This window comes from Balaenoptera borealis (assembly GCF_965194805.1).
Source record: "Balaenoptera borealis genome assembly, chromosome: 17".
NCBI classification, from domain to species: domain Eukaryota; kingdom Metazoa; phylum Chordata; class Mammalia; order Artiodactyla; family Balaenopteridae; genus Balaenoptera; species Balaenoptera borealis.
This window is the reverse complement of record NC_138876.1, coordinates 16,372,745-16,390,473: the sequence shown is the minus strand read 5'-3', so window position 1 is coordinate 16,390,473 and position 17,729 is coordinate 16,372,745. Positions and strand designations below refer to the sequence as shown.

Below are 17,729 nucleotides of genomic sequence, written 5' to 3'. Positions count from 1 at the left end.
GGAGATGGAGAAAAGAGAACCACAAGTGGGAGAGTTTTAGGGGCCAGGCCTGGAGTTGGCCCGCATCACCTCCACTCAAATTCCATTGGTTGGAAAGCTGTCACATGACCACCTGTCACTGCAAGGGATGCTGGGAGATGTAGTCTAGCTGCTGCCTGGGAGGAAAAGGAGAGCATGTATACTGGGGAGCACTCTCAACCCCTGACACAGTGACAGTGTTGGATGCCAGCCCAGGTCTCTTGTACACAAAGTCCATGCTCTTTCCACTCAGCTGGTTCTTGTCACTTTTAACTTCCACAAAGCCTCTTTATGGGCTCTTTTCTCCAGCCAGACTTGCCTACTCACTGTTCCCAGCACCAGACCTTTGCCTGCTCAGTCCCGGTTGCTGCGGTAATGCTAGGAAGAGAGATGCTCCGAAAAGAAGCTCCTCCCTGCCGTGGATTCGCTTTCAGGTTACCCTGAGAAGGCTGCTGTCTGTATCTCCCAATCCCGGGCTCACTGGCTGCTTCTGGGCACATGCAGAAGTGATCACCTCCTCAGTGTGAGGAAAGGGAGCTGAGCAGAGGGCTTCAGCGGCAGGAGGAAAGAGGTTTGAGCTGGAGTCTTGGCTGGACCATGAGCCTTGGGCAAGGCATCAGCAGGAAGCGGGTGGCACCCAGTGATCATGCAGCACTAAAGTGCCGCAATCCTGGTATTAACGGTCATTTGCCAAAAGTGACTCGCGTGGGCTGTCCCTAACCCATCAGTGTGTGTTGCCTTTGAACTCACAGGATGCTAAGGGACAAAGCTGCTGGAGCCAGCTGGAGGCTAGATGCCCTGTGGGCACTGCCTGTAACTGTTGGGCAAGCCCAGTGACCCTGGCAGTGTTCCAGTAGTGCCAGTGTTGGTGGGCACTCAGCTCCTTTAGGAGGGATGTATTCCTGAGTTGGAATAAATCCCTCCTCCAGGAAGACCTCTGTGATCCCCACCTCTTCAGAACTCAAGGGCACTTGTTGCCGTTCCACCTATATATAGACCCTGCATTGCTTTGTGACCTCACTTATAGTCACCCTCTCTTTCTCTGCTGTCGGCCTCAGAGGCAAGGAAACCGAGACCGTGGCCAGAGCCAAGTCGTCAGGGACACTCCTGAGCACTTTGTAGGCATCACAGACTCAACAGCATTTAGTCAGTTCTAACATTTCATCCAGATTCACACCCAGGACTAGTTTATTGTAAGAAGAGGAGTGGTACCCAGGCAGCATCCTTCTTTCTTTTTATTTGAGGGGAAAAGCACACTTTTTATTTACGTGATGGGAAAAGTACACTAAGGGGAAAAAAAGATTTTGCCTGTAGTCATCTGAAACATTCATGGTCATCCCCCTCATCTCTGTAAGGTGAATACAGTCGCAGTGGATACCTGTGTCTGTGTCCAAAACAATACAGCTTCAATCAGATCTGGTCATGTGCCCTGGCTGCCATCACCAGCTGATAGACACTGGACCCGTTCCCTCATTTCTCTCTGCCTGTTTCCTTATCTGTCAAGCCGAGAGCCGACTGTGGCTAGCTCGTGGGGTGGCTGTGAGTTTAAAATGAGAGCATATCAAGACGACACTTGGCACGCAGCTCTCCTCCCAGCCCCTGTCAGTCTCTAGCGCAGGCGCAAAACCTTGCTTCAAAATGTGTCTCGCAAGAAGACTTGGCATCCAGGACGCACCCTGGGAAGAATTTGTTTTTGTTTTAATGCCGAGGACGTTTGCATGAAAACAGGATCTTCGTTGCTTAGGAATTGATCAACTCCTGCTGCTGCTTTTCCTCTGCTGAAGTGCCAGTCCCATATTTGTCACAGGCGAACGAGGAACGGTAGGGATGCCTGGGACCTCCACAGATACAGGATCACGGCCCCTCGGGGCTGGTTTCGGAGGCCACGGAGTCAAAAGAGAATCAGGAATCCATCCCAGGCTGTAAAGAGCTGGCAAGTAAAGGGTGCCTCAGCCGAAGGACTGCCACATGAGTGAAGATTTTCTGCAGGTCTACTTTGTTCTGGCTGCTCAAGGAAGAAGAGAAGACAAGGAGTTTAAGGCATGGCCTCCACCTGCAAGGATAAAAATGTAACAAAGGAGGCGGCAGGCAAGAGTGATAGGACCCAGTACCTACAGCGGAGAGACTGGGGGTCAGGAGCTGGATAGACTCGGGGTAGACACACGGCTTAACCTCTCTGCTCCCCAGTTTCCTCACGGACAAAGTAACACCCTTATGAGGATTAAATGAGATGCTACGTGTTAAATGCCTGGCATTGAGTAAGCACTCAGTAAAGCCAAACTGTTATTATTAATATTAATAATAACCATTCATCATAATACCAGACGCTCTCCATCCTAAGGAAGAGACAGCCAGATGACCACAGAAGGCTATTTAGAGGAAGGACCTGAACTTGATTTGTCACAGCTGTGTCCACCACAGACAGTTCTGGAGGAGGTTTGGAGATGCTTTCCAAGACGTCGAAGTAAAATTGCTTACAGGAACTTGGAGGAGGGTTTCCGGGACTCCTGCTTCGTAGGCACCCCACCCCGACCCGTTTGTGGCCCCAGCCTGGTCCCACGGACATCGGCACAGAAAGGACAGAGAAGAGCCCAGAGTGACAACTCAACCGGTCAGGCCCTTCCTGTTTGCCTCCACGCTTGGCTTCCAGAAGGTAGTTGGGTGTTTGTGTCCAAATGCCCAGGAGAAACCAGACGCCTTTCTCTTTCTGTGTCCTTAATATATGCTAATCAAAGCCGAGAGCCTGCAGAAAAGATCTGCTTGGCAAAGCCCCGCTCCCTTGCCTTGGCCTGCGCACCCTCCCCAGCCTTCCCCTCCCATCTGCCTATCCAGGGGCGTCCATAAATCCAGCTTTCGGAGCCCTTGGGGGCTGGCAAGGCCGCCACGGACCTCAGTCACATCACATCGCAGTGGAAACAATTGAAAACCACTTGGCAAAACTATGGGGTGATCTAATGTTTTATAGCAAGAATACGTTTCTTCCTCCCCATTCTTATTCAAGCCTTGGGGGGAAAGTCGGCTGCCCTCCAAGCTCGGTCAGGCTGGTACCCCGGGGTTCCTGACTCTTTCCTCCCCTGTCTCAGATCACCCCGCAGCGGGGTGGCCAGGCTGCCAGGCTGGCTTTGGCCGCCTCACAGGCCCTGGAGAAGCAGATCCGGCCTTACCTTCCTGAGTCGCCTGCCTGCCTTGGTCCCCTCAGAGGTGAGGCTGTGGCCACAGGGGCCTGTGGGGAGGCCCATATATGGAGCCTGGAGAATGTGGGCTCTGGCAGGTGGCCTGGAAAAAAATGGCCGTGTTCTGAGGGTGAACTCCGCTGGATTATAAATAGCACTGTCTCCCTCCCCTTCCAACTCGCTGTGTCTGTCACTGCAGGGCTGACAGTTTAAATTCAAGAGGACCGAGCAGGACAGGGGGGCGGGGAGTGGGGAGGAAGGGGAGATGCCAGATCGCGCAGGAGGTTCAGCTGCTGTCTTGGGATTGATAAAGAGACTCACCACCAGCCAGACGATGGGGCTGAGAGTGGGACACATTTGGGAGTAGCAGAATGACTACTGATTTAATGCATTTTCATAAGCCAAGTGAGCATTGGGGGAAAACAAAGAGAAGTCCTACCTCCAGGAGATGGTTTTAGAGAAGCTTTAGAGCCTCTAAAAAATAATAATGAAAATCAGCTGCCTCAAAATAGAAAAGCTTTCTCTCTGGTTCTGAAAGGTCAGCCGTCCTGGCCTCCAAATCAAAACCTACGGCCAGGTGCCCACAAAGGCCCATCCCTTGAGCCTTCTCCCAGAGGATTTCTCAGTGGGTTTTTGTGTCTCTCGGACACGGAGGAAGCAAGGGCGCTCGCTCCTTCTCTACAGACCTCAGCACGTTTTGCTCAGCACAGGGAGGCTGATGAATTTAGAAGGCATTAGGAAATAAAGAAGTAAAGGAGTGTGCGGCCCGGGCTGTAGAAAGCCACCCAGTCGCTCACACTTGGGGAATAGTGACGGCGGGGAGGTGTTTGGCGGGCCGGTTCTGCAGGGTCCTTGTCTGTGTCTCTGGCTCTGCAGGGTGCTCCTGGGGACCAGCGGCCAGGTCTCCCCTCCATCCATGGTAGGAACTCCGTGGTAGGAACTGCAGGAGCTCTGCTGGGCGCCGTGATGGGACACACGTGCCCGGGAGGGTGTTGGGGGCTGGCAACCCCTGCATGGGTGTTGGTGATTCCTCTGTAAACAGGCAGAGCTGGCCACAGTCACTTGTGTCCTTCATTTCAGCGCTTGTGGCTTTTGCGTCCACAGCAGTGATTTGGAAATGGGTTAAGTGATGGGTTTCTCCTCTCCTACCTTTGTAATTCTCACTTCCTGTGCTCTATGGAGTGATGTTCGAAGTTAAGCATGTAAGAAACAAAAACAAGAAACTAAAGAGGAGCAGGGAAGCTTCTGTGTCTTTTGGATGCTCCTCAAAAGAAGGTCTCCAGACCCCACAGAAGGCAGGCACCGGGCAGAGGTGAGGTGCGCGTGGGTGGACATCGGAACTTGACTCCGGGTTGGATTTGGAAGGAGCATCTAAGGGAGCGGCGGTTTTTAAGCTGCGCTTTAGGAGGGCTGTTGGGGGAGGTGCCTCAGAGGCCAAAACAAAAAGGGCCTCCCAGACCCTCGCTCCTATTTCAAGCAAAGTGGCTCCACGTTTACCTGTTTTAGGTATCAGATTGCATTTTTTTTTTTAAACTTTGAGTTTGTTTATTTATTTATTTATTTATGGCTGTGTTGGGTCTTCGTTTCTGTGCGAGGGCTTTCTCCAGTTGCGGCAAGTGGGGGCCACTCTTCATCGCGGTGCGCGGGCCTCTCACTATCGCGGCCTCTCCTGTTGCGGAGCACAGGCTCCAGACGCGCAGGCTCAGCAATTGTGGCTCACGGGCCTAGCCGCTCCGCGGCATGTGGGATCCTCCCAAACCAGGGCTCGAACCTGTGTCCCCTGCATTGGCAGGCAGATTCTCAACCGCTGCGCCACCAGGGAAGCCCTGCATTTTTTTTTTTAAAGGATTTCATGCCTTAAAAAGTTTGCAAACCAGCATGGCAACTCGCTCTGTCATTTTAATGCTGGGTAAATGGAAGACAGAGAAGGGGATTTTCCCAAGGTCATGGCCCAAGGCCAAGACCTCTGACTGGGTACATGCTGTGCTCAGGGCTCTTCTTTTGGGAAGGGAAATCCCAGGGTGCTGGGACTGGGAGGGACCACAGAGAGCATCTTATCAACCCCCTTCCTTCAGTAACTGAGGCCCCGGGAGATGATGGGATTTGTTCAAGGCACAGTCAGTGCCAGACCTGCGGCCTGAAGCCGTCTCAGGTGCTCATAATAGAGGCAGGATGTGCCGTAAGAACCCAAAATGGTGGGTCTGATCCAATCTATACAGCTTCCCAGAGGAAGTGACACTGAGCTGAGATGAAAAGATGATGAGTAGAAAGGTGACGAGGGCCAAGGAGAGCATCCCAGCAGCGGAACCACACGTGTGCTCGGTCCTATGGCCCGCTTACTGCTCCCGGGAAGCAGGGGCTCGAAAAAGACGTCAGCTCTCGTGCGAAGGCTGCTCCCACATGTCTCTGCGTTGACCTCTTGCCGAGGGAATGTGGAAAATGAGTGGCGTCACCACCTGCCAGGTCAGGCCGCGTTCTGTGGCCTCTCAGAGAGGCCCCCTGGCAGCCCTGGAGCCCAGCTTATCAGGAACAGAGCCCGGGAGGGATGGCCCCTGCAGGGAGGCTTCCTGCCGTCGGATTTGAATACATGATGTGCCTCAACTTATCTGAGCTGTGAGAAAGTCCAGACGGCCTGCTCCAGACAGGAAAGGACATCGCAGGGACGGCGGCGTTCGTTCTCAGGGCAACTCCCTGGGACTCCTTGCAGAGAATGTTAGTCTCTCTCTCTGGGCGTCTCCTTCCCATGAGGATAGGATGTGCCCTGGTTGGGCCTCCGGTTCTTGTTTCTGGTCCTGGGGTGTAGAATGTATTCCTTTACCAAGACTGAAGGAGGACTTGGGTAAAGATCCCCGGAAATGGGAACATTGATCATTGTCACCCAGATACACTTTAAAAACAAATACAAGTTATCTATTATATATACTCCAATTAAAAAACCCAAAAAATACGTGTTCTTTACGACGCAACATCCCAGGAAAAGGATTCCTGTTCCTCTCTTCCATTTTCTGGGACATGCGAAAAATAGCACCTGCTCATGCCTGCAGAGGCCATCTCATCTAATCTTGGGCTCTCAGCTACTCTCCAGCAGCACCAAGCGGGAAGCTGGGGCCGCCCAGGAGAGAGTGCAGGGATTTCTAAATCCACAAGTCCATCGGAGACCTCCCAGTCACTCCCGTTTTCTGATATGCCTTCGGAGGAGGGACTTCTACGTGAGATGTCTTCCTTTGCTTTCATGAGATCCACAGCCTCCATCCTGACGTGCCCACCGCAGTCCTGCGAGCATGTGCAGATGCCAGCTTGACGCTTCAGGCTTTCTCAAGGCCTGTCCGAGGAGCAGGAGTCCTGCAAGACGCTCCATGACAAAGGGTTCCGTTGTCGTGTTAGTCTGGGAAATGCTGCACACTGATTCCTCCTGTGTGTTAGGACTCCGCTCAGATAGCACCAGCTCCGAGAGGTCTTCCCAGACCTCCACCCCCTTACCTGCTCCGTTCCTCAGAGTCCTTTTACATCCTCATTTTACACTTGTTTGTTTACCTCTGTGTAGACCGTCTCCCCCGCACTAACGATGCTCCCCCCGTTCTTGCTTGGCTGTTTTGTCCAGGACTGTATCCCTCGTGCCCAGAACACTGCCTGGTTCAATAAGAGAATGTGTCAAATGAACACATGGACCAATCAATATGTTCAAACGCTCAGGACTCCTTCATATATAATTATTCTGTTTAACTCTGTTTAGCTCAGTATTTTTTCATCCTTCTTTCCCCTTTTCTTCAAATGCCCAGCTCATCTCACGTCACGTAGGACCAAGTCACATTTGACCCTGGGAGGCCAGCCCTGACCACCCTGGCGAGAGTGGCAGGCCTCCTCGTCCCACTCTGTCTCGTCACCAGGTTTCATTTCCTCCGTGGTCTGATGACCAGTGGAAATGGGCTTCTTCACTAGTTCGCTCACTCCTCTGCTCTGAGTTCTACGAGGGCAGGGACCTTGTCTGTCCTGGTTCACCACTGACTCCCCCATGACTAGAACAGTGCCGGGGAAGTGCTCGGTAATGATTTGCTGCGTGAATAGCCCTCTTTTCTGACTTACCCTCATCCACAGCCCATAGAACTTAAATTCCACCAAACACACTCTGGGACATGCTGTTTTCTGTCAACGCTCACCACCAGTTGCCAGCCATCTGGTACAGTGGATGCTCCCTTCATCCATCAAGACACCAAGTGTCAGAAAGGGAAGGGATGACAGAGGCCATCTACCCAGTGCCCCTGTCTTTTGGAGGGAGAAATAGAGGCTCCCAGAGGGCGGTTGGTACCAATTCAGGACTGGTCCACCAAGACTCCTGTCTCTTACTTGGGTTATACTCCTGCCTTAGTTTTCTAGGGCTACGGTGACAAACTACCACAAACTTGGTGGCTTAAAGCAACACACGTGTTATCTGACAGTTCTGGAGGTGAGAAGTCTGAAATGGGTCTCACTGGGCTAAAAGCAGGGCGTTGGCAGGACTGTCTTCTGGAGGCTCTGAGGGAGAATTCATTTCCTTGTCTTTTCCAGACTCTAGAGCTGGCTGTATTCCTTGGCTCACAGCCCCTTCCTCCATCTTCCAAGCCAGCAGTGCCAACTGAGTCTTTCTCGAGCTGGATCGCTCTGACTTTGACCCTCCTGCCTCCCTCTTTCACTTCTAAGGACCTTTGTGATTACACTGGGCCCATCCGGATAGGCCAGGATAATCTCCCCATGGCAACAACCTTAATCACATCTGCAAAGACCCTTTGGCATGTAAGGTGACATATTCACAGGTGCTGGGGGTTAGGGCGTGGCATATTTGGAGGGGGCGTTGTTCCGTGTGCCACACCTGCCAACGCATAATCTGCCTGTTGGTCCACCCTCAGGCAAATGCATGTTCTCCCTGCACGTACCCCAGCACTTTCTGCATCTCTCAGTTACAGTACTTGTCACATCACTTTATAGCTCATTCAGTGTCTGGCTGGCTGGCTAGGCCATGACGGCCTCATGGGCAGGGCCTGGCCATCTCTGTGCCCAGATGTTGGCACATTCCTGGCACTTAGAAAGCACACGGGGAGTGCGGGTTGCCTTGGCTGAGACCGAAGTGGTCCACATTCATTTTACTGCACTCTCCCCATCCCCATTTCCATTCAGCGACTGAAGGGGCCTCCCCCAGGTTCTGGTGTTCAGGTTCTGCCCTGGGATCAGTCCTCACCGAGATCGAGAGAGACTCGGGCCACATCCACATTTTTTAGACTCCTGGCATGTTAAAATATGGAAAAAAATATTAAAACTGATTATAGAAATCGAAGATCTGTAAAATAATTAAACCAGCAAGTTAACTCTTTTGACATCCAAAATACAATGCCATAGAATCGTCTTGTAAGCTTACTGCAGGTTCATATTTAAAATACATTAATTCAGGGTATTCTACATGTGTTGTAGGCCCAAATTCAGACAGCCACATATGTGTCTTGCAGGGACTGTCAAAAGTTTAAGTGTATGCCCGTTCATGAAGGAGAGGCCTGGCCCAAGAAGCCTTCCTACTCACGTCCCCAGGCCTCTGGCCCTTGCAAGAGCCCATGCTTGGAATAAAGGCTGAAGGAAAAGCCTTTGGGATGCAATTTAATACTCAGGATCAGACCTTGGGCAAGTTCACATCCCTCATCCAAACTACTTGTACTCAGCTGGCCTGGAGCCCATGACGTCTAAATTCCCTTTTCACCAACATCTTATTACCTGGAGGGATCTAGGACGGATTCTGGTGACTGGTTTCAGGTTCTAATGCAGCCATGATGACAGTTTTGCTTCTGGCCTGAGCCAGTAAGTGATTGGGTCACTGACCTTCCTTTCCCAGACATCCTAGCAGGTTTCTTCTGCTCTCCCCAGCCTTGCTGGCCTTACAGAATCCTACAGCATTGGAACATTGGCACCTCAGAGAGATCTGGTCCTCTCTCCCCATCTGTGGTCAGAGGGTAAACCACCTTCCCCATGCATCTAAGTTGGGATTGAACCCCGGGTCTCCCAATTGCTTGCCCCCTGATATTTCTGCTACACCATATCAGGCTGGAAGGGCTAGGGTGGTTTCTTACTCTGCAGGGAGTACAGATTGAAAAGCACAGAAAACCCTGATTTTGAAGTAGCTTTGATGGCTTTTAGAAAGAAAACAGGACCAAAAAAAATCATAAACAGTTGGAAATAATTTGTATGTTTATGTGTTATATGCTTTTCTATTTCTTTTTTTTTAATATCTTTATTGGAGTATAATTGCTTTACAATGGTGTGTTAGTTTCTGCTGTATAACAGTGAATCAGCTATACATATACATACATCCCCATATCTCCTCCCTCTTGCGTCTCCCTCCCACCCTCCCTATCCCACCCCTCTAGGTGGACACAAAGCACCGAGCTGATCTCCCTGTGCTATGCGACTGCTTCCTACTAGCTAGCTATTTTACATTTGGTAGTGTATATATGTCCATGCCACTCTCTCACTTCGTCCTAGCTTACCCTTCCCCCTAGCTTACCCTTCCCCCTCCTCGTGTCCTCAAGTCCATTCTCTATGTCTGCGTCTTTATTCCTGTCCTGCCCCTAGGTTCTTCAGAACCATTTTTCTTTTTTTTTTTTAGATTCCATATATATGTGTTAGCATACGGTATTTGTTTTTCTCTTTCTGACTTACTTCACTCTGTATGACAGTCTCTAGGTCCATCCACCTCACTACAAATAACTCAACTTCGTTTCTTTTTATGGCTGAGTAATATTCCGTTGTATATATGTGCCACATCTTCTTTATCCATTCATCTGTCAATGTACACTTAGGTTGCTTCCATGTCCTGGCTATTGTAAATAGAGCTGCAGTGAACATTGTGGTACATGCCTCTTTTTGAATTATGGTTTTTCTCAGGGTATATGCCCAGTAGTGGGATTGCTGGGTCGTATGGTAGTTCTGTTTTTAGTTTTTTGAGGAACCTCCATACTGTTCTCCATAGTGGCTGGAGAGGGTGTGGAGAAAAGGGAATCCTCTTGCACTGTTGGTGGGAATGCTTTTCTATTTCTGTCCTATTTTACAATAAAAACACATTTTAAAAGTCACAAAAACTAAACTAAATAAATGGGGTTCCAGGTCCTCAAGTCAGCTGGGAACTCTTTACTCCTTTCCTGAGCTCTTTCAGGCCTGTTCTTATTCTATCCGCTTCATAAAGCCTCCTCCAGCCCCCTACCCACCATGGCCCCTGCACGCCTGCATCTATGGCTTGGGCTGGTCCATCCATTCATTCATTTGTTCCTCTGTCCATAGAGTAGTTATGACGGTCCTTGTTTATTTAATGCACCATGTACCCCTAGGTTGCCCTTGATGACACACAGTATGACATAGTAAAAACAGCACAGACCCAGGTGTCCAGCAGAGACCTGTACTTCTCTCTGTCTTAACCTCTCTGGGCCTCAGATTGCTCATTTGCAAGTAAGGGGCGTGTCCTGAGTCAGGCTTGCACACCCAAATGCATACAGAGGTCAGGCAGGTGAAGAGAATGAGGGAGGCTAGCTAGGGGTAAGTCACAGGAGTGGCGGTGACTTTGGCAAATTAGAGCATCCCTGCCCAGTCTAAAGGGGACACTTGCCACTCAACTCCCACTGACTGTTCCCATGCAGGGACATGGAGTCAGTGAGGCCAGGGAGCCCCTTATTAATTTTTTTAAGAAAAGTTGGAAATCTTGATTTTTATGAGATATTCCCAAAATGTTTAAAGCAGTGTATAAAGTCAAAGAAAACATATCTAAGGGCCAAATCCAGTCCCAGCCACCTGTTTGCAAGGCCTGGGCCAGAGCCTCGGTAGATTGCATTCCGGCTTTCCCACTCGGACAGGTGGGGTTGCTGCCACGCCTGCCTCGCTTCCTTCGGGCCTGGATGTGTGTTTTTCCCTCTGCGGTCCAGGCATTTATTGGCCCTGGAAGATAGCGGAGGCTCAATTAAAGATAGCTATAAAGGGCTAGATCCCCGTGTTGTACTCCTGTGTGCTGCCCCCGTCCCCCCAAGACCAGCACAGCGCTGGGTATACAGAGTAGGACCAGTAACGTGTACTTACTAAATAAGCAGCAACAGCAACTTTGAATGATATTATGGAATCAGTTATGAAGTAGGTACAAAGAAGCCCATGGATTTTGGCAAAATGGGTGTAATATTTGGTAAAGAGGCTGATCCACCTGAAACCTGTAAGAGAGACCCCTGGTCTGTAATTTATCCTCCTCCCTTGTATAGGTTAGAGAAATGGAGTCTTGCTGGTTTATATCATTTTTTCAAAGGCTGCAGCAGCCCCTCCAGGCCTAAATTAATTTATTCCTTCAAGCCATAAATTTCTGTCTCACCCTTTCTTTATTCCCTCCTTCATTGTCCCCTGTTCACCGGGAGGAGCTAGCAGACAACTCAAGGACATGTCTTACTTACCAGGGGCAGGACTTGGGCTTTGGGCAGAAAAGAAGCCCATTATGCCCCAAATCTGTGCCTGTGAGGGTGATCGCACCTTTTTGCAGCTGAAGGGAACACAAAGAAACACTTGAGCCCAGTGGCATCGGCGGGAAAATGGGCCATTCTTCTCGCTGCGCCCCATTCCCACCAGCCCTCCGCTTAACCTCCAAGCAAGAGAGGCCCCAGTCTCTAGCAGGTTTCTCTGCTGGACACTCCAACAACGTATTAGCATATTTTGCATTTAAAAAGGACTTGGAAAATGAATTAAATGATTGGCATGGTGTTTCAAAAGGTTCTTCCAAACTACTAGTAATTGTGTGGTTTTAAAATACACCATTCCTGCCTGAAATACCCCAGGCCTGGCAGCCAGTTTAATCAGGAGACATTGTACCAGGCAGGGGCATATTTTAAGGCTCGTGATACCCAGTGATTGCCTGAACAGTACCTGGAGACTTGCTAAAGAGAACCTTGTCCTAGTTTTTCAGCAGAGCTGGCAGTTCATTTTCCTCCCTTACAGAGCTGAGATTTACGCCAATTTAAAACCTCTTTTTTATGAAAGGGGCTGGATCAGCCCTGTAACCATCTACTGAGGCACCAGGCAGTGTAGACAGTATCCCAACTCTGACGATGCGCTAAGTGAGGTGGAGCTGGGTGCTAGGTTGGTCACTTATGGCACTGCTGTGGCCAGGGGGGCTCAGGGCGGGGGGCAGGGGTAGCACGAGTGTGATGGAAGCTTCCAGAACATGCTTGGGAAAATGCTATTCTGGTCCAATCTCCTCATTTTTCAGGTGAAAGAGATGGAACCCAGAAAGACTATTATTTGCCCAGGGTCACAAGCCCTTTTCACTCTTTCATGACAGTAGATTTCAGATCTCCTGACTCTTAATCCAGATTTGTTATTTTTTTCAAGTCCAGAGAAAAGAAAACTAATCAGGAGATCAGGGTGTGGGGTTGAGTAGGATTCCTAGGGAGAGATTAGGAAGTCTGAGATGGAGGAATTTAGGAATGACAAGCTATGGGAGAACCTCCGGCTTTTTAGAAAAACTGAGGGTTGTTATTCATTATTATAATTAATGATGATAATGATAAAGGTAATAATTGCTAACATTTGTGTGCTTTCTTGGAGCCAAGCACTGTGCCCGGTGCTGTACCTGTATTATCTCCTTTAATCCTCACACACCTCTGGGAAGCAGGTCAGTACTAACATAACCCTGTTTTACCGATGAGAAAACTGAGGCCCAGGGTGACCCAGATCAGACTTCAGAATCAGAATCTTTAGGGGAAAAACAGGAGAGAATCCATAAGCAAGTGATCAGGAAATGGTGGGATCGGGCCAACAGGCCCCTGGAAAGTATTGAGAACAGAGACAAGATGAGGGAGAAAAGAGCTGGAACAGAGGAGAGCACTGGGGGGGCAGCTAGAAGGTTCCGGTCAAGAGCGCAGAGTGAGGTGCAGTGTGCGCGGAACAAAGGGACCTCTGTGAAGTGGACGCTGATGTCTGTGGGGAGGGCAGCTCTGACCTCAGGGCAGAAACACAGACCTGGGCTCAGGAGGAATGAAGCAAAAATTCCTGTAGAGTGTGTGTGCGTGCGTGCGTGAGTGTGTGTGTGTGTGTGTGTGTGTCCTCCTCCTACACACATCCCTCAGGAGCGACTGCCGTAAGGGAGAGTGTGTCCTCAAACCAGCTCAGCCTGGGTCGTGGCGTGGAAAAAGAATGAGAGGTCTGATCGAAAGAGAAACCAAAACCTGGGAAGACAGGGAAAGCCATGACTGATGTGTTGCCCCAGTGTCTGACCGCGGAACCTCAGGAGATGCCCTCCCACAACACACCTGTTTGACGGAGAGCCGCCCGTGCTGTCGTGAGATGACTGTGCGGGGAGTGGATGGGAGCGGAGGCACGGAGGCAGCCCCAGTGCACGTGGGCCGAGGTGGATTATGGGATAGGGTGGGGGCGGGGCGGTGCTGCCCCGAAGGGCTGCATGGTCTATTTCATCTGATATTTTTCCCACCCCTTCCTGAGGATGATGGATCGTATATGTGAATGGGCTCCTGGATGACTAGTTCCAGGTTGTTCTCATTGGGAACATAAAGTACAGTGGGTTTGGGGTCTACCAGGGTCTTGTGGGCTGGCTTCTATTTTACACACAGTATCCAGGAGATGGCAGATACTAATTCATTGATCCCACAAATTGAGGGTATTGATCTTTTTTTAAACAGTCATTGAAATACTGCATTTCAGCAAAAAGTTAGAAAACATTTACTTAACTCTGCACCAGTGATTGACTAGAATATTGCACAACTATTTTAATGTTGGTTATGAGAACTGTGTAATAATAGGGGTAGATACTTGCATGGGACATTAGGTAAAATGAGGAATATATAAAGGGTATGTGTAGTAGAAGGACTTTTTTTTTTTTTTTTAATTTATTTTTGGCTGTGTTGGGTCTTCGTTTCTGTGCGAGGGCTTTCTCCAGCTGTGGCGAGCGCGGGCCACTCTTCATCGTGGTGCGCGGGCCTCTCACTGTCGCGGCCTCTCCCGTTGCAGAGCACAGGCTCCAGACACGCAGGCTCAGTAGTTGTGGCTCACAGGCTTAGTTGCTCCGCGGCATGTGGGATCTTCCCAGACCAGGGCTCGAACCCGTGTCCCCTGCATTGGCAGGCAGATTCTCAACCACTGCGCCACCAGGGAAGCCCCAGAATGGGTTTTTTAAATGTCATTTCTTGCCACCGGCTGTTTCTCAAGTAACTTTAATTCAAAGTAATCAATATGTCACTGAGACATATTGGGGGGGGGGCGGCCTGCCCTACATAAAGGGACTCTATCATGTGAAGTTTTGAATATGACTGAACACGCAGAGGAAGCGCACCTGGGAAACCAGTACCAAACCTCTCTTTGATCTTGGTTATCGTATAAGCTAGGCTGACTGCAACCGCAACAGCCTTCAGATGCCCACCACCCTTTCCAAAACAAGAACCGGTTCGGTGAGGTCACCTGCTGGTCACTCCATTTGCATTTGGTGGTCAGTGCTGGTCAGGGTGTAATTCAGCTAAATGAATTTTGCAAATTCCTGGTGATTTTACAGGCAGGAATGGAGGCTGAGAATTTTGAGATTTTAAAAATGCATTTCAGAAATACCATCACGTTAGAGCTTCCTTTCGGTCCCTTGGGGTGGCCACCAAGTAAACAGCTTAATTTCCATCCCAGCTGGAGGTACAGAACGCAGCCTTCACACTCACCAACAGATAAATGTCTCCTGTCCCTGGCAGTGCTTAATGGCTTTTAGTAGAGTTAAGGCTGGGAAGAAAGGAACTGACTTCCTCTTATTGGGTAAAATTGAAACCCCGAGGAGACGATTCCATTTCAGGCAGACCCTTTCCTTCTCAGATGACTCATCCACAGCCCAGCCAACTCCCTTTCAGCTCATTCAGGTAAAATGGAAGACAGAGGCCACCCGACCGGGCAGGCGGTGAGGGGGGCTGGTGAGCTGGGTGTTTGGGGTTTGTCAGCTGAGGATTTGCATTTCTAATAAGGGCCACGTCCTGGGGGGCTGCAGCTCAGTGGCTGCGAGTGTCTTTTCTTTTTTTTAATATATATAATTTTATTTTTATTTTATTTTATTTTTTAATTTTCATTGGGGTATAATTGATTTACAATGTTGTGTTAGTTTCAGGTGTACAGCAAAGTCAATCTGTTCTTCATATACCTATATCCACTCTTTTTTAGGTTCTTTTCCCATATAGGCCATTACAGAGTATTGAGTAGAGTTCCCTGTGCTATCCAGTAGGTCCTTATTGTGGCTGCGAGTCTCTTTAGCTCTCTAAGTGCTCTGTTTTGCAGGGACCGAGGCAAGAGTCTTCAGCATGAATAAATAGCTGTGGAGAAGGAGGGGAAAGGGCAGGATAGGGGAGTGAGTACCAGAAGCGCTGAGCCTTTAAAATGGTATTGTAGCAAGATGCAGGGCTCCCTGGGGAAGTCCTCGCCAGCCTTCCCCTCACCGGCCCTTTGTCTATGTAAGAGAAACTTATTAAATGGTGCACTCCAAGATTCTGAGATTTACTGTTATTTCTCCAAAGAGAAGTCAGCAGGCATGTGTATCCCAGCATTATTTATACGGTAGAAAATTAGGAAAAGAAAAACAATGTCCAACAAGAGGTGAATGATAAAATAATTCAACGATTCAATAAATTCATTGTTAAGTAAATAAATAGTAGAAATCCTTAAGTCAACAGCATGTCTATTAAGTAATGTGATTCTTTTCAATGTTAAATGAAAAATGCAGGATACACGTTGTACATAGAGTTTTTATTTAAAAAAAAAAAAAGCAAAATGCATAAAACAAAAGACTGTTCTGAAATAAAAAGGAGTAACCACCAAAAAAAATAAAATAAAATAAAATAAAAATAAATACAAAACAGGCACACAGATGGAAACATAGCAAAATGTTAACGCAGTTAATCCTTGGACGTGGAATCAGAGATTATGTTTCCTCTTTTATTTCTAAATTTCCTACAATGGACCTTTTTTTTCTGATCATAGAAGTTAGATGTCAAAGCAGGAAACTATCGTATACACTCGTTTCTTTTTTTCTTTGTTTGTTTTCCTTCCTTTTTTAATCTCCTCGCATGAGAACATCAGCTATGCTGTCAGTGGAACCGTCGGTGTTCTGCCCGCCAGATACTGTATTGCTAACAGGAAACAGAAAGCTGCAGGGGTATAAGGACGAGACCCGACGTTCCTAATCCCCCTCACCCATCGTTCCCTCCTCCGTGAGTCCATCTACACACTTCTTGAACTCGTTTATATTTTTAGCTGCTACAGCCTCTCGGGCCCAAGGAGTTCCCTGTGTTTTCCACCCTCTGTGTGATGTGGCAGAGGCCTGCGCGACAGGTATCCTTAGATGACCTCCTTTAGACTCCAAGGGTCCTCCCTGGTTTTGCATTTCTAGGACTGAGCAAACAAAAGAAGAACCCTGACTACACATTCGCAATTAACCAAGCACATGAAGAGACAGCATCGATTTTGTAGACTTGTTGAACTTGGTGTTGGAGGAGACCTCAGAAATTGTGTAGGCCAGTGTTTCCTAAAAGTCCACATAATGGGAGTCAGTATTCCAGAAACCAGTGGAAGTTGTACAGTACCCAGGATACAGTGGCACTGGCTGCCTAAAAATATTGTGGTGTGGTAGGGGGTTTGGCGGGTTGTTTTGTTTTCACTCTGGGCTGGAAGTGGGTGACAACGGTTACTTTGTTTTGATCAGAAACTTCAGCACTTACACAAATGCTTAGCTATTTTGTTAATGGAGAAACTAATTACTGTATGAGGGACAAAATCTTTTAAAATTGGGGGTGAGAGAAGGTGGACATTGGTGGGACTCAGCTAATCTGGGCCCACCTGCGAGGTGGTGAAGGCAGGAATATCCTGGCACGCCTGATGGATGAGAAAATGGACTGGAGAGCAGCTGCCTGACCCCAGCTAAGCAGGCTGGTGCATGGGGGCAGTGGCCGAGAATCCAGGGCGTCTACCTCGAAGACGTGGCCTGCCTCCAGGGCACCCAATCTGCCTGTTTAAACCAAGACCCTGAGTTGTGTTTCCTGTACTGCGAATAATTCAGCAGACTTTGAATTTTTGCTCCAAATGTGATCTTTCTTTCCAGACTCAGTCCTGGGTCTAGAAAATGATTATTGTAATTGCCTTTCTAGATCCTCCCATATTTCCCAGCTGTGGAATACTGACTCGCAGGTTCAGAAGATTCCAGTAGGAAAGTAGGTGGGCTCTGGAATCCGACAGCCTGGGTTCAAATCCTGCCTCCCCCACCCACCAGACCACGATCCCAGGTGTAACTTCTCTGAGTATCAGTTTTCCCAACTGTAAAATGGGAATAACGATAGTATCTGCCATAAGGGTCGTTGCGAGGATTGAACAGCGTAATGAATGAAAAGTGCTTGCCCGGTTCCTGGTGCCCAGTACACACTCAGTAAAGATGAGTTGTCACCTTCAGCACCATCGTTGTTATTATCAGTTTTCCATGGAAAGACCACAGCCAGGACCCAGAGCCAGCTTTGAACCTATTTTGCT

At 49.0% G+C, this 17,729-nt stretch overlaps 1 protein-coding gene and 1 long non-coding RNA gene across 5 annotated transcripts in view; one reads left to right on the top strand and one right to left on the bottom strand.

The window, feature by feature from the left end:
• Window positions 1-17,729, top strand: part of ZHX2 (zinc fingers and homeoboxes 2) — a 182,216-nt gene that overhangs the window by 41,706 nt on the left and 122,781 nt on the right. Inside the window, exon 1 of one of the 4 annotated variants that reach the window (XM_082364299.1) lies at window positions 2,079-2,671. The exons of the other annotated variants lie outside the window; for them this stretch is intronic. The gene's annotated coding sequence lies outside the window, so the exon portion shown is untranslated. Of the gene's footprint in view, window positions 1-2,078; window positions 2,672-17,729 lie in introns of those variants that run through there. 4 annotated transcript variants of the gene reach the window in all.
• LOC309615172 lies at window positions 1,236-7,725 on the bottom strand. Its single transcript, XR_014236572.1, has 2 exons — window positions 3,183-7,725; window positions 1,236-2,023 (listed from the first exon to the last, which is right to left on the bottom strand). It is a non-coding gene; the product is annotated as an uncharacterized lncRNA (long non-coding RNA).